The sequence below is a fragment of the Myotis myotis genome, unplaced genomic scaffold (genome assembly GCF_014108235.1).
Source record: "Myotis myotis isolate mMyoMyo1 unplaced genomic scaffold, mMyoMyo1.p scaffold_m19_p_3, whole genome shotgun sequence".
Taxonomy (NCBI): Eukaryota; Metazoa; Chordata; class Mammalia; order Chiroptera; family Vespertilionidae; genus Myotis; species Myotis myotis.
In genome coordinates this window covers 112658537-112674956 of record NW_023416335.1, presented here as the reverse complement: position 1 = coordinate 112674956, position 16420 = coordinate 112658537, and the positions used below count along the sequence as shown (strand labels likewise).

Here is a 16420-nt window from a genome sequence, read left to right as displayed (position 1 = left end):
TGTCTCCGCATTTTGTTATGCTTCCTTGGTGCACCCCCTAGTGGTCTTTGTTCGCAGTCTTATAATTAAACCTTGATTGTTGTAGCTAATACCAGGGAGGGTTTGACCTCCAGGCCAGGTGGCTATGAGAATCAGCTGTGTCAGCAGTGAGAGAACTTCTGTCCTCTAGGGAGGTGCTAATCTAGCCTTTGCCTGAGGCTATCCAGCAAATGCCTCTGTGCAGGGCTTGGGCGGGGCAGTGTGGGTCGCTGGGGCTCGGGATCAACAGGGTGGGCCAGAGAGAGCAGTTATGGCGGCTCTCAGTCCTGTCCCCAGGGGCTCTGCCTCTCTGAGTCCCAGCACCCGCTGCAAAGCTCGGAGAGAAAGCTGCACTCGCTCTGACCGAAGCCAGACAGTCTCGCTTCTCCCGTTTGAGTCTGGGTCGCTAAAGACTCGCCCGGATCTGGAGCTCAGAGTCTGCGACTCCCTCCCGATTGAAAACGCCAACCGTGCCCTCCTCCGCCAGCCCGCTCCGCGCACTCCGCACCTCAGAATTTGACTTCAGCACTGTGCCTCCTCTGAGTGTCCGTATGCGTTTCTCTTTCCTCCTAGTTGTAGGACTTCCACTCAGCCAGCGTTCCTGTGGTTCTGGGTGATGTACCTTCCGTCTTTTAGTTTCACTTTTGAAGTAGTTGTTCAAGGCAGCAAACTCCGGCGTTAACCTATGCCGCCATCTTGGTTCTCCCCTCAAATTCTTATTTATTAATTTTATATATCTACTTAATTTCTCAGCAAAAAAGAAAATAAAGAAAAGAAATAAGTTTTGTTTGTCTTTGTCAGTAGTATTAGACATTTCTAGTTGTTTGTGTTACCTTAAAATTTTTAGTTTAGTAATTTTTCCACATCTAAACACTTTGGGTTTGACACACTTTATGACCTTCATCAGTAGTTACAACACAAATTGAATAAGTAAAATACAAAGCTGGGCCTTCAGAATCTGGGGGCCAAGAACACTGCTCTGGATGGTCTGCGACTCCTTTGGACATTGCAAAGAAAGTATTATCTGTGAATATGTACATTCTATGGAAGAGATCCTTAGCTTCCCATTCAGGTTTTCACAGGGCTCCATGGACCCCCTAAGTTGTCTCTTGGGAAGCTTATCTACACTAATAAAAGAGAAACATGGTAATTGGCTTACAACCGCTACCCTTTTCATTGGCTAATCAGCGAGATATGCAAATTAACTGTCAGCCAAGATGGCAGCCGGCAGCCAGGCAGTTTGAAACTAACATGAGGCTTGCTTGCCTCAGTGACGGAGGAAACCAACGTTCTCCGCCTGCGGCTGCAGGCCTCTGAGCGGGCAGTTTAAGAAACTCTGTAACAAATATCGCAGGGCTTCAGCCAGCAGGATCGCAACATTGTAAGCAAAGGCCAGAAACCTACTTTCAGCCGAGGCCTAAGAGCTGGAGCCAAGCCTCAAGGTAAAGCTGGCCCAGAATAAAAAAAAAAAAAAGAAAAAAAGGAGCAGTTGGGAGCTTCAGTCACCCACAGCCTGAAAACAGCCCTCAGCCCCTCACCCAGGCTGGCCAGGCACCCCAGTGGGGACACCCACCCTGATCCAGGACACCCTTCAGGGCAAACCAGCCAGCCCCACCATGCACCAGGCCTCTACCCTATATAGTAAAAGGGTAATATGCCTCCCAGCACCGGGATCAGCGTGACAGGGGGCAGCGCCCAAACCCCCTGATCGCCCTGCGGCTCTGTGTGTGACAGGGGCTGGGGCCACAACCTCCCTATCCACCTGCTCTGTTCGTGACAGGGGAAGGTGCCCCAACCCCCTGATCAGCCCTGCTCTGTGCCTGATAGGGGGGAGCTCCCCAACCTCCCCCCCCCCCACGGGCCCTGCTCTGTGTGGGATGGGGTAGAGCCATAACCTCCCCATCGGCCCTGCCCTGAGTGTGAGAGTGGCAGCACCCCAACCCCCTGATCGGCCCTGCTCTGTGGGTGACATGGTACAGAGCCCCAACCCCCCTGATGTGTCCTGCTCTGTGAGTGACAGGGGGCAGTGCCCCAACCCCCTGATCGGCCCTGCTCTGTGCGTGACATGGTACAGAGCCCCAACCCCCTGATGTGTCCTGCTCTGTGAGTGACAGGGGGCAGTGCCCCAACCCCCTGATTGGCCCTGCTCTGTGCGTGACCGAGGGTGGCGCCGCAACCTCCCCATCGACCCTGCCTTGAGTGTGACAGGGGACGGTGCCGAACCCCCCAATCGGCCCTACCCTGATTGTGACTGAGGGTGGCATCACAACCTCCCAATCTCCCTGCTCTGTGCATGACAGGGGGCGGCGCCCCAACTCCCCAATCAGCCCTGCTCTGAGCCTGACCAGGGGCTGCAGCTAGGGATTGGGCCTGCCCTCAGCCACCCGAGAGCAGGCCTAAGCCAGCAGGTCTTTATCTCCCGAGGGGTCCCAGACTGCGAGAGGGCACAGGCCGGGCTGAGGGACACCCCCGCCCCCCGAGTGCACAAATTTTTGTGCACTGGGACTCTAGTCTATCTATAATAATATAAGCATAGTATGCTAATTAGACCAGATGTCCTTCTGGATGACCTTCCAGATAAAGCCAGAGCTTCAAGGGAAACCCAGGTCCCGGGTGCCTGCCGGCAGCCTGAGGGAAGCCAGTGCCGGCAGCCAGGGGAAGGAAGGTCTACTCTTGCATGAATTTCGTGCATTGGTCCTCTAATATCCTATCTAATAAAAGAGAAACATGGTAATTGGCGTACAACCGCTACCCTTCCCATTGGCTAATCAGGGTGATATGCAAATTAACTGCCAGCCAAGATGGCGGCCGGCAGCCAGGCAGCTTAAAGCGAACGTGAGGCTTGCTTGCTTCAGTGACGGAGGACTGCAACATTCCTCCCCTGCCTTGCCGGCCTCTGAGCTTGCAGTTTAAAAAACATTGTAACAAATACAGAAGCTAAACAAAACCCCAGAAACCAGCTTTCAGAGAGCTGGGATCTCAGAGCTGGAGTTGATACAGAGATTCGATTATAGAATTGAAACAAACCAGATACCTGCTTTCAGCAGCTGAGGCCTCAGAACTGGAGCCAGAGCTAAAGCTGGCCCAGAATAAAAAAAAAAAAAGAAAAATAGGAGCAGTTGGGAGCTTCAGCTTTCAGCCCCTCACCCAGACTGGCCAGGCACCCAAGTGGGGACCCCCACCCTGAAGGGTGTGTGGCCAGCTGCAAACAGCCATCATTGCCTCACCCAGGCTGGCCAGGCACCCCAGTGGGGACCCCCACCCTGATCCAGGACACCCTCAGGGCAAACCAGCCGGCCCCACCCATGCACCAGGCCTCTATCCTATATAGTAAAAGGGTAATATGCCTCCCGGCACTGTTCAGTGGAGCCGAGAGGCCTCCCAGGACCGGGATCAGCGTGACAGGGGGCAGCGCCCAAACCCCCTGATCACCCTGCAGCTCTGTGTGTGAAAGGGGGCGGGGCCACAACCTCCCTATCCACCCTGCTCTGTTCATGACAGGGGAAGGCGCCCCAACCTCCTGATCAGCCCTGCTCTGTGCCTGATACGGGGCAGCTCCCCATCCCCCTGATCGGCCCTGCTCTGTGTGTGACAGGGTGTGGTGCCCCACCCCCCCCACCCCCGGGCCCTGCTCTGTGTGTGACGGGGTAGAACCATAACCTCCCCATCGGCCCTGCCCTGAGTGTGAGAGTGGTGGTGCCCCAACTCCCTGATCTGCCCTGCTCTGTGTGTGACAGGGGGGAGCTCTTCAACCCCCTGATTGGCCCTGCTCTGTGCGTGACAGGGGGGAGCTCCCCAACCCCCAGATCGACCCTGCTCTGTGCGTGACAGCGGGGAGCTCCCCAACCCCCCTGATGGGCCCTGCTCTGTGCGTGACAGGGGGTGGCGCTGCATCCTCCCCATCGACCCTGCCTTGAGTGTGACAGGGGGCGGTGCCCCAACCCCCAATCAGCCCTACCCTGAGCGTGACTGAGGGTGGTATCGCAACATCCTGATGTGCCCTGCTCTGTACATGACAGGGGGTGGCGCCCCAACTCCCCAATCGGCCCTGCTCTGAGCCCGACCAGGGGCTGCATCTAGGGATTGGGCCAGCCGTCTGTCACCCGGGAGCAGGCCTAAGCCAGCAGGTCGTCATCTCCTGAGGGGTCCCAGACTGCGAGATGACACAGGCCAGGCTGAGGGACCCCCCCTTCCCCCGAGCGCACAAATTTTTGTGTACCGGGCCTCTAGTCCTATCTAATAAAAGAGAAACATGGTAATTAGCGTACGACCGCTACCCTTCCCATTGGCTATTCAGGGCAATATGCAAATTACCTGCCAGCCAAGATGGCGGCCGGCAGCCAGGCAGCTTGAAACTAACATGAGGCTTGCTTGCTTCAGTGACGGAGGACTCCAACGTTCCCCGCCTGCCGCTGAAGGCCTCTGAGCTGCAACTCTAAGCAACTATGTAACAAATATTGAAGCTAAACAAAACCCCAGAAACCTGCTTTAGTCCGCCCGGCTTCAGTCAGCAGGATCGCAACATTGTAAGCAAAGGCCAGAAACCTACTTTCAGCAGCGGAGGCCTAAGAGCTGGAGCCAAGCCTCAAAGCTAAAGCTGGCCCAGAATAAAAATAAAGAAGAAGAAAAAAAGGAACGGTTGGGAGCTTCAGTCACCCTCAGCCTGAAAACAGCCCTCAGCCCCTCACCCAGACTGGCCAGGCACCCCAGTGGGGACCTCCACCCTGAAGGGTGTGTGACCAGCTGCAAACAGCCATTATCCCCTCACCTAGGCTGGCCAGGCACCCCAGTGGGGACCCCTACTCTGATCCAGGACACCCTTCAGGGCAAACAAGCCGGCACCCAACTGTGAACCAGGCCTCTTCCCTATATAGTAAAATGGTAATATGCCTCCCAGCACCGGGATCAGCGGAGCCGCGAGGCCTCCCAGCACCAGGATCAGAGGAGCTGCAAGGTCTCCCGTCACTGGGATCAGTGTGACAGGGGGCAGCGCCCAAACCCCCTGATTGCCCTGCGGCTCTGTGTGTGACAGGGGGCGGGTCCACAACCTCCCTATCCACCCTGCTCTGTTCGTGACAGGGGAAGGTGCCCCAACCCCCTGATCAGCCCTGCTCTGTGCCTGATAGGGGGAGCTCCCCAACCCCCTGATCGCCCTGTGGCTCTGTGTGTGACAGGGTAGAGCCATAACCTCCCCATCGGCCCTGCCCTGAGTGTGAGAGTGGCGGCGCCCCAACCCCCCGATGGGCCCTGCTCTGTGCGTGACAGGGAGCAGTGCCCCAACCCCCTGATTGGCCCTGCTCTGTGCGTGACAGGGTACGGAGCTCCAACCCCCCTGATGGGCACTGCTCTGTGAGTGACAGGGGGCAGTGCCCCAACTCCCCAATCGGCCCTGCTCTGAGCCCGACCAGGGGCTGCACCTAGGGATTGGGCCTGCCCTCTGTCACCCGGGAGCAGGTCGTTATCTCCCGAGGGGTCCCAGACTGTGAGAGGGCACAGGCCGGGCTGAGGGTCCCCCCCCCCCGCCCCGAGTGCACAAAGTTGTGCACCGGTCCTCTAGTATATATATAAAAGCCTAAGTGACCGGCCAGTACTATGACACACAATGACCACTAGGGGGCAGATGCTCAAAGCAGGAGCTGCTGAGTGACAGCAACTTTGCAGAGTGCCCTCTCACACTCTGGGACCCCTCAGGGGATGTTGGACTGCTGGTTTCGGCCCAATCCCCACAGGTTGGGCCGAGGGGCCCCACCTGCCAGAGGGACCCTGCTTACTCCGCAGATGCCCTTCCTGCCCCAGCGCCTCCCCAGGTGCGGCCTGCCTGGAGAGACTCTGGGGGAGGGCGAGTTTGGCTCCAGGGTGTGTCTGGCCCATCTAGCCCAGTCCCATGCCACCAGCCACTTTCTAATTAATTTCCTTTACATATGCACAAATATGTGCAGGCCTCTAGTCTTAAATAAATGAAGTTTACATTAAAATGGAGTGAAACTTTTTTTTTTTTAATGAAGGTTGTTTCTGGGACTAGAAACTTTTTAAAAAATAAAATAAAGGTTGTTTCTGGGGCTCGGTTCTACATGAATTCCATGGTGTAGAATCAGCCACATGTAGGATACTGGTTTAAGATTTCTTTAAGACCCCTGCAAATTCAAATATCAAGCAATGATATCACCAGTTTTTGAGTCACCAAGGCTCTAAATGTAGGTATCATCCCCACAGTCCCTCCTGTTTCAGTCCCTAGGTCCTGTCCAATTCCCTCCAATTACAACCATGTCTTCTTTCCTATATCTACCATAGCCCAGTGTCATTGCTCCTTTAAAATATAATGGCCTTGCCCTAGCTGGTTTGGCTCAGTGGGTAGAGTGTTGGACTGCGGACTAGAGACTCCCAGGTCAGGGGCACATGATCGGATTGAGGGCTCGGTCCCCGGTGGGGGGCTGGTGTGCAGGAGGCGGCCCATCGGTGATTCTCTGTCATCATTGATGTTTCTATCTCCCTCTCCCTCTCTGAAATCAATAAAAAAGTATAATAGCCTCTTAACTTTTTCTTTAACAGGATCAGGTAACCCTTTGTGTGCTAAATTCAAGAATTTGAAGTGTATTTGGCCCTGGCCGGGTTTGGCTCAGTGGCTAGAGCGTCCGCCTGTGGACTCAAGGGTCCTGGGTTCGATTCCCGTCAGAGGCATGTACCTTGGTTGCGGGCACATCCCCAGTGGGGAGTGTGCAGGAGGCAGCTAATCCATGTTTCTAGCTCTCTGTCCCTTCTCCCTTCCTCTCTGTAAAAAATCAATAAAAAAAGTATTAAAAAAAAAGAATTTGAAGTGTATTTGAAGGAAGTCCTTTGGAACCTAAAATTTTAATTAATAAATGAAAATGGTCTCTTCTCTCAAGGGACTTAGAACCCAGTGTACATTTACTCACCTTCAAAATGAAAGGGCATGCTTTCCAAGTCCCCAGTTTCTTTAGTAGCAAATATTACACCTTCTTCATCTTGAAATGTTAGACTCGATTGAAACAGTGTGTAAATTATTTTATGGCCCGATTTCCCATTTTCTTGTTTCCACTATAAGCAATCCTTAAATGTTGGTGGAAAGTTTGGAATTTTGAGGAGCATCAGAAAGGCCCCTACCTCGGAACATTTTGGGAGCTACCTGTTACTCTGCCTGGAATTCCACCGTAAGTGCCAATCCTATCCCCTCCTTTAGGGCTCTTAACTAGACAGCAGTGGATAATTATCAGCGAGCCTTTGCCAAGGCATTTCCTCAGAGACAGCCTCGTGAGACAGCTCTTCCTTCTTCTAGGTCTCAATTCTACCCATGACGAGTCCATTTCAGAGACACAGTCCATTTCACGTGACCGCAGTTTCCCCAGAAATGAATTCTATTATCACATTATCATAGTAGCATGTGGTTCTCCATCTGTAAAGCAAAAGTCTATGTGATCATCTGCTTGAAAAATGTGTCTTCTGAGAGACCAGGGTTGAAATTAAGCCCTGCAGACCTTTAAACAGGAACCGTACTGTTTTTGCCGGAGTGCAGTCTCCTGCAGAATTCGGTCACAATCTACGGTAAACGTTGAGTCTTTTGCCTGGGTTCAAGTCCGTTTGAACCCAGCAGGGCTTAATTGAGCAAATAGTTCCTTAGTGTGCCTGTATTTTCACATGCTTCTCGGTACTTCCTCTTGCACGGCTCCCCGAATCCTTCTGGCAGATGAGGTGATACTGAATAGCTACCATAGTGTCAGGTTTTCTGAGAAAAACCAGTGGCATTTAATCACTCACCAGTCCGTGGGTAAATTGTTTTGTTTCCTTTACAGAGACCGCTGTTGGCGAACAGGCCAGTGTGCAAATTTCCCCTGGATGCAGAGCAGGAAGAGTAGTGACGCGGTATGGGCTGACACTGCAGAGCAGGGTAACTCTGGCACCCTTTCCTCTGCCTTAGACACTTGACAGCGTACTACACTGATTCGATAAAAGATCTCCCAGCTCCCGGGGGCAGAGTTAGAATACTGTCGCATATAGAGAATATTTCAGGAAAAACTAACACCCCGTCCCTGGGTGGGCTCGAACCACCAACCTTTCGGTTAACAGCCGAACGCGCTAACCGATTGCGCCACAGAGACCGGCTCGCCCTGGCCCTGCTGCTGGTGCATACAGATTCCCGCGGCCACACCTCTCTGGCCGCCCTGGGCGTCGCCGAGCCCGCCTGCGGAAGAGCGAGGGGAGGGACGGGAGGGAAACGGGCTGCAGGAGGCCGCGGGGACCAGGGTGTCTGGGGCCTGGGACACAGGAGCTGCCCGCAGTACCCGCCCCTACGAGGGGGCCGCTGCCGGCTGCAGGTTTCCTTCTGCGTGGAGGGCCACTAGGGCTCAGTGTAACGCCCCCGTCTCCTCCTCGCCTTTTTGCAAGAGGGAGGTGCGCTTCACACGCTGACTCCATTCAGTTTGCCCTGCGAGGCACTCGCCCCGTCCCCCTCCTTTTCCACGCCCTTCCTCCTAGTTCCTTTTCTCGCCATTTTAACCCCCAGTTTTTCAAAGCCCACATTTCAGGGCATTAAATACATTCACATTGCTGTGCAACCATCACCACCATCCATCCCCAGAACTTTCTCATCTTCCTAAACTGAAGTTCTGTCCCCATTAAACAACAGTTTCCCACCCCCCTCCCTAAACCCCAGTACCCATCATTCTTTCTCTTTCTATGAATTGGGCCACTCTAGGTACTTCATATAGGTGGAATCATACCAAATGTGTCCTTTTGTGACTACCTGGCATTCACGGAGTGAACGTGTTTATCCATGTCGTAGCATGTGTCAGAATTCTGTTCCTTTTAAAAGCTGAATAATGGGTCAGCTTTAGCTCAAGCGGTTACTTCGGTTTCTGCTCCTTGCGGACACATAACCCTACCTTAAAAGCTGAATAATATCCCATTGTATGGGTGAACCATATTTTCTTTACCTATTAATCTATCTGTCCATGGTCACTTGATTGTTTCTGCTTTTTGGTTATTGTGACTAATGCTGCATGACCATGGGTGTGCAGATATCTCTTTGAGGCCTTGCTCTCAACTCTTTTAGGTATGTATTCAGAAGTACAAATGATGAAACATGATAATTCTACTTTTAATTTTTTGAAGAACCACCACATAATTTTCCAAAGGAAGTGCACCATTTCACATTTCCACCAACAGTGCACAAGGCTTTTCTTTCCTTTTCTCCACATCCCAGCCATCACTTTTCATTTCTTTCTCCCCTCCTCTCCCCCACTCCTCTCCTTTCCCTTCCTTTCCTTCAGTTTTTTTTTTCTTTTAAAAATAATGGCCATTCTAATGGAAGGAAGTGTTATCTCATTATACTACTTTTGATTTGCATTTCCCTAAGGATTAGTGATGAGTATCTTTCCTGAAAGTCTTTTGCATCTAAGTTCTCTGGGATCTAAGGTCTTTCCTCTACTTGCTTCCTCCTAGTCAGAGCCAGTTCTGCTTCAGTGAGGAGGATGCTGAGAGTGATGGGGGCCAGCTTCTCATAAAGGGTGGAGGGAAGGGCTAAGGGGGCCTGCAGAACTGAGATATGCCATGCAAGGGAGATGAGGTAGGAATCTTCTGAGGGGGAACACATAGAGATCCTGTTGTCATGAGAGGTACTTGCTCCTCTGTGCTGAGCAACAGTTAGAGTCGGTTCTGCGTATCCTGGCTCTATAGGGATATTTGTGTAAGTGGTATTCTTGAGTGTCCCATGTGTGAAGAAGGAATCGATGACCTCCACCTTGGAAATATTGGAACAGATAATGCTTTCCAAACTGTTAACTTAAAATTATGCATATTTAATGAAATTTTCCATTTGCATTTTTCATTTTCTTCTTAAGCACTGTGAGAATATCTTTTTAAATGTTTAAATGATTCTCTCTTTTTTTGTGATTCCTCTTAAAAACACAATGAGATCTTTCAGATGTATAAGAAATAAAACTTTATTTTTCCACTAGAGACCCAGTGCATGAAATTCATGTGCTGGCGGCGGGTGGGGGGGGGGGTGGGGGGATGGGGGGGGCCGGGGTTCCTCAGCCCAACCTGTGCCCTCTCACAGTCTGGGAGTCCTGTGATCGATTGCCCCAAAGAGGTAGGCCCTGCCCACACAGCTGGGGCCCTGCGATGGATTGCCCCGCAAAGGCAGGCTCCCTGCCCCCCGCCCCCCCCCCCCCCCCCCCCCCCCGCCACCTATTGCAGCACTGTTGCCAGGTAGCCTGGGCCTCCCTCTTTGGGGTGATTGTGGAGCCCCTTCGATTGATTGATTGCCCCGCCGGCCTGTGGCGTGGGCCTCACTCTGAAGGGCGATCATGGGGCAATGGCTGGGCACCTGACCAATTGCAACGCACCTGCCTTGGCTGGCCTGGCGCCAGTGGGTGTCATAGTGTGGTCATCCAGATGAGTCCTACTGTTCAATCATTTGGTCGATTTGCATATTACACTTTTATTATTATAGGTAACTCCATTCAATTTCTTTTTTTTAAATTAAATCTTTATTGTTCAGATTATTACATTTGTTCCTCTTTTTCCCCCCCATAACTCCCCTCCTCCCAGTTCCCACCCCACCCTCCGCCCTCACTCCCCACCCACTGTCCTCATCCATAGGTGCACGATTTTTGTCCAGTCTCTTCCCGCATCCCCCACACCCCTTTCCCCCCCAAGAATAGTCAGTCCACTCCCTTTCTATGTCCCTGATTCTATTATAATCACCAGTTCATTCTGTTCACCAGATTATTTATTCACTTGATTTTTAGATTCACTTGTTGATAGATGTGTATTTGTTGTTCATAATTTGTATCTTTACCTTTTTCTTCCTCTTCCTCTTCTTAAAGGACACCTTTCAGCATTTCATATAATCCTGGTTTGGTGGTGATGAACTCCTTTAGCTGTTCCTTATCTGTGAAGCTCTTTATCTGACCTTCAATTCTGAATGATAGCTTTGCTGGATAAAGTAATCTTGGTTGTAGGTTCTTGGTATTCATCACTTTGAATATTTCTTGCCACTCCCTTCTGGCCTGCAAAGTTTCTGTTGAGAAATCAGCTGACAGTCATATGGGTATTCCCTTGTAGGTAACTGAGTTTCTTTCTCTTTCTGCTTTTAAGATTCTCTCTTTATCTTTTGCTCTTGGCATTTTAATTATGATGTGTCTTGGTGTGGTCCTCTTTGGATTCCTTTTGTTTGGGGTTCTCTGTGCATCCTGGACTTGTAAGTCTAATTCTTTTACTAGGTAGGGGAAGTTTTCTATCATTATTTCTTCAAATAGGTTTTCAATATCTTGCTCTCTCTCTTCTTCTGTCACCCCTATAATTCGGATGTTGGTATGCTTGAAGCTGTCCCAGAGGCTCCTTACACTATCTTTGTATTTTTGGATTCATTTTCAATTTGCTTTTCTGGTTGGGTGTTTTTTGCTTCTTCGTATTTCAAATCTTTGACTTGATTCTTGTGCTCCTCTGGTCTGCTGTTGGGAGTCTGTATAATATTCTTTATTCCAGTCAGTGTATGCTTAATTTCTAGTTGGTCCTTTATCACAACATCGAGGGTCTCACTAGATTTCTTGAGGATCTCACTACATTTACTTGCGGTTTCTAGAAAATTCTTGAGTAACCTTAAAAGCGTGGTTTTGAACTCTATATCCAGTAGTTTGTTTTCCTCCATTTCTGCCATTTGTGTCCTGTTTCTTTGTCTCGGCATTTTTTATGCTTTGCTGTGTCAATAGAGTGGCTTTCTGTGCTAAGTGTCCTATAGGGCCCAGTGGCTCAGCCTCCCCAATTACCTGAGGTAGACACTCTTGGTGTACCCCCTTGTGGGCTTTATGCACGGTCTTGTTGTAGTTAATCCTTGATTGTTGTAGGTAACACTGGGAGGATTTGACCTCCAGGCCAATTGGTGAGAATCAGCTGTGTCTACGGTGGGAGAACTTCTGTGCTGAAGACACCCTTATGGGGCAAGACTTGCTTCAGTGGGCTTTGGTGCTTACTGAGTCTGCCCCCTGAGTGTGTCCCTTATGGATCTGCGGAGTTATAATTGGATGGTCCCACTCTGACCACTGGGTACACTGGCTCTTGGATCTAAGGAGGTGCTAATCTAGCCACTGCCTGAGGCTACCCTGCAGAAGCCAGCTGTAAAGCAATGCAAGTTGCTCTGGGGCCTTGGGCAGCTGCAGTTTGTTAAGTAATTTTCAGATTACAAAGGGCCTTTCATATGCAAAAGCCTCCGTGCACAGCTTGGGCGGGGCAGAGCCCCAGGGGATCAACAGGGTGGGCGGAGCGAGCAGTATGGCTGCTCTCAGTCCTGTCCTCAGAGGCCTCAGCAATCTCTGCGTGTGCCTCAAGAGAAAGCTGCCCTCAAGTTCCGACCGATGCCAGACAGTCCCGTTTCTCCTGTATGAGTCTGGGTCCCCAGAGACTCGCCCGGAACTGGAGCTCAGAGCCTGAGACTCCCTCCCGATTGAAAAAGACAATCGTGACCTCAGCCGCCAGCCCTCTCCGCATGCACCTCCACACCTTTGTATTTTACTTCCGCACCACCCCTCCTGAGTCTCGGTATGCTTTTCTCTTTTCTTCTAGTTGTAGAATTTCCACTTAGCCAGCCTTCCTGTGGTTCTGGATGATGTCCATTCCGTCTTTTAGTTGTATTTTTGAAGTGGTTGTGCGTGGCAGCAATCTCCGGTGTTTACCTATGCCTCCATCTTGGTTTTTTTTTTTTTTTTCAATTTCTATTTTGAGTCCCTATTCTGCAGCTTCCAAAAGGACAATGTCAATCAATTCAGGATTCTCTCTGTCCCCTTTCCTAGAGCCGCTTCTAAATGCTGAGGCCTTGGAGGGCAGTCATTTGTCTGGTCCTTGAGTTGAATGTGCACACAGTTTGCTAAAAGGGCAATTTAGTTTCTGTTTCAGGTCCCATGACTTTCCCATACCTCCACTAAGAGAAAGGACTGTCTTGTGAAATTGGCTTTGTTGTGTCAGCCATTCCATAAAGTCATTCCTGGTACACACCCCTGTACTTATGGGTCCTGGTATGGAATGTTTGTGTCCCCCTGAAATTCACATGTTGAAATCTAATCTCCAATGTGATGGTATTTGGAGGTGGGCCTTTGGAGTTTGGGTAGAGCGCTCATGAATGGGATTCGTTCCTTGTTAGGAAGACTCCAGAGAGCCAGCTCCATCTCTTTCCATCATGTGAGAATACAAGGAGAGGCCTATAGTCTGCAGCCCCAAAATGGGTGACTATGCTGGCACCAGAACCCGACTATGCTGGCACGCTGATCTTGGACTTCCAGCCTCCAAAATGGTGGAAGTAATTTCTGTAGTTTATAAGCCACCCGGTTCATGGTACTTTGTTATAGCAGCCAGAGCTGACTAAACTAGGATCCCAAAGTTTTTTATTCTCATCAACCTCCCCACTGCACTTCCCATTTCTCCAACCCCAGACTGTGGGATGTACAATTGGTTTTAGAGCCATTTCTCGATTAGGATGAGTTCTGGTGTCTCTCTTCCTCTATATTCAAATGGGGAAAATGGTTTTCTGAAAGGAAGATGGCATTAATAGGTCAATTATGTTTAAATAATTATAGATACTTATCAAACTATAAAACAGGCATTCCAGGTACCAGATGGTTCTGTCCATTGAAATTACACTCTCAACTGGAAGCTTCCACTAAAATGTAAGTTCTCCAAGGATAGAGATTTTAGTCAGCTTTGCTCTCTACTGAATTGCCAACACCTACAACCGTGCCTGACAAACAGCAGATGCTCAAAAAATATATGCTATATCAGTGAGTAAAAAACCCCTGTAAGCCATAAAGTAAACTGGAAAAATAAAATGTGACAGAAAAATAAAATTCCTATTATGTAAGGAGCACTTACCAATTAATATGAAAAAATAAAAAAACAACCTCTTTACAACTCAACTGAAAAAAAATAAAGCAAACAAAAAAATTGGGAACATGAACAAAATATTCTCAAAAGAAGAAATTTATATACATATGAACAAGATAATCATAAACGTTTAGTCTTAATAGTAATCAAAATCAAGGCTAAATGAAATAAAATTTTCTTTTTTCAAAATATCAAAGCAGAAAAAGAGATAATACTAAAATGCTATCAAGGGTATAATTAGAGGCCACTCTCACATAGGACTAATGAGAGTGAACTTGGTATGTTATTTCTGGGTAACAGTTTGATTATATGAACATTGAACAATGTCTATACCTTTTTATTTTAGAAATTCTATGTTAGAAATGTCTTCCAAGAAAGTAACCAGAGATGTGACCAAAGTTTTACATATGTCATCACAGTATTATTTACAACTAGAGGCCCGGGACACAAAATTCGTGCACGGGGGTGGGGGTCCCTCAGCCCGGCCTGCACCCTCTCCAATCTGGGACCCCTCGGGGGATGTCTGACTGCTGGTTTGATTTAGGCCTTTAGGATTGGGCCTAAACCGGCAGTCAGACACGCCTCTCGCAATCTGGGACCACTGGCTCCTAACTGTTTGCCCGCCTGCCTGCCTGCTTGATCAGCCCTAACCCCTATGCCTGCCTGATCGCCCCTAACCACTTCTGCCTGCCTGATTGCCCCTAACCACCTCTGCCTTCCTGATCACCCCTAACTGCTCCCCTGCTATCCTGATTGTCCCTAACCACCTCTGCCTCAGCCCGCACCCAGGACCCAGGATTCCCTCCTTCGGCCTGCTGCAGGCACCCCGGACCTGGGGTGGCTTCCCCGGGCCGGCTGCAGCTGCAGGGGACTGGGGGAAGGTGGCTTCACCCTCTAGCTAGGCCAGAGCCGGAGGCACTGGCACCCGGGACTGTGGGACAGGCAGCTTGTCCCTCTCCAGGGCCACAGCTGCAGCTGCAGCGCTGGTGCCCGGGGATTGCGGGGTGGACGGCTTGTCCAGGGCCCGGCTTTGTTAGGAAAGACGTCTGGAAGATGTCCAGTCTAATTAGCATATTACCTTTTTATTAGTATAAACTAGGGGCCCGGTGCACAAAAATTTGTGCACTGGCAGGAGAGGGTGTCCCTCAGCCTCACTTGTGCCCTCTCACAGTCTGGGACCCCTCAGGGGATAACGACCTGCTGGCTTAGGCCCGCTTCCAGGTGGCAGAGGGCAGGCCCAATCCCTAGGTGCCTGCACCGCAGCCCCTGGTTGGGCTCAGAGCAGGGCCGATTGGGGAGTTGGGGCACCACCCCCTGTCATGCACAGAGCAGGGCAGATTGGGAGGTTGTGGCGCCACCCCCTGTCACACACAGAGCAGGGCAGATCAGGGGGTTTGGGCACCTTCCCCTGTCACACACAGAGCAGGGCGGATCAGGAGGTTGTGGAGCCACTGCCTGTCACACACAGAGCCAGCCGATCAGGGGGCTGGGGCGCTGCCCCCTGTCCTGCACAGAGCAGGACCGATGGCGGGGGGTGGGGGGTGGGGGGGGTTGGGCACTGCCTCCTGTCACTCACAGAGCAGGGTTGATCAGGGGGTTGGGGTGCTCCCCCTGTCTCGCACAGAGTAGGGCCGATCCGGGAGTTGGGGCGTTGCCCCTGTCACGCAGAGCAGGGCCGATCAGGGGGTTGGGACGCCGCCACTGTCACACAGAGCAGGGCCGATAAGGGGGTTGGGGTGCCGCCCCCTGTCACCCACAGAGCAGGGCTTATATGGGGGTTGTGGCGCCGCCCCCACGATGCTGCTCCAGGGCCTGGGAGGCCTCTCCGCTCCGCTGATCCCAGGGTTGGGAGGCCTCTCTGCTCTGCTGATCCCGGGGCCAGGATGCCTCTCGGCTCCACTGATCCCGGGGCCGGGAGGTCTGCAGCTCTGCTGATCCCGGGGCGGTGAGGCCTCCCTGCTCTGCGGCTTCGGGGCTGTTTGGCTTCGCTCCACTGCTTGGAGCCTGCATATGCAAATTAACCGCCATCTTTTAGCTTCTATAATTGAAACATTGTATCTTTTGGAGCTGTTGGTTCAGGAGCTCAGAGCTGGGCGGCGGCAGGCGGGGAACCTTGGCTTCCTCCATCGCTGGGGCAACCAAGCCTCCTGTTCGCTTCAGCAGCCTGGCTGCTGGCCGCCATCTTTGTTTGGTAGTTAATGCATATCTCCCTGATTAGCCAATGGGAAGCGTGTCGGAGGTATGGCTAATTACCATGTTTGTCTATTATTAGATAGGATAGTGATAAATAGGAAGCAGCCTAAATGTTCAACAACAGGAGAAAATGATGAATTATGTTATATTTAGAAAACAGAGTATTAATTATATAGACATCAAAAATTTTTTTCAAAGAATATTTAAAAAATGATAATGTGTTAAGTATAAAAGGCAGGTTACAGAACCATATGATCATCCAAATAATATCTTTGAATAATATTTGACACCACGGTCATGATAAAATGTTAAGTTAAAA

General features: G+C 50.8%; 1 non-coding gene across 1 annotated transcript; it reads right to left on the bottom strand.

The window, feature by feature from the left end:
* Positions 1–8058: 8058 nt before the first annotated feature.
* Positions 8059–8132, bottom strand: TRNAN-GUU. The gene has a single exon. It is a non-coding gene; the product is annotated as a tRNA-Asn (tRNA).
* Between the last annotated feature and the right edge of the window lie 8288 nt (positions 8133–16420).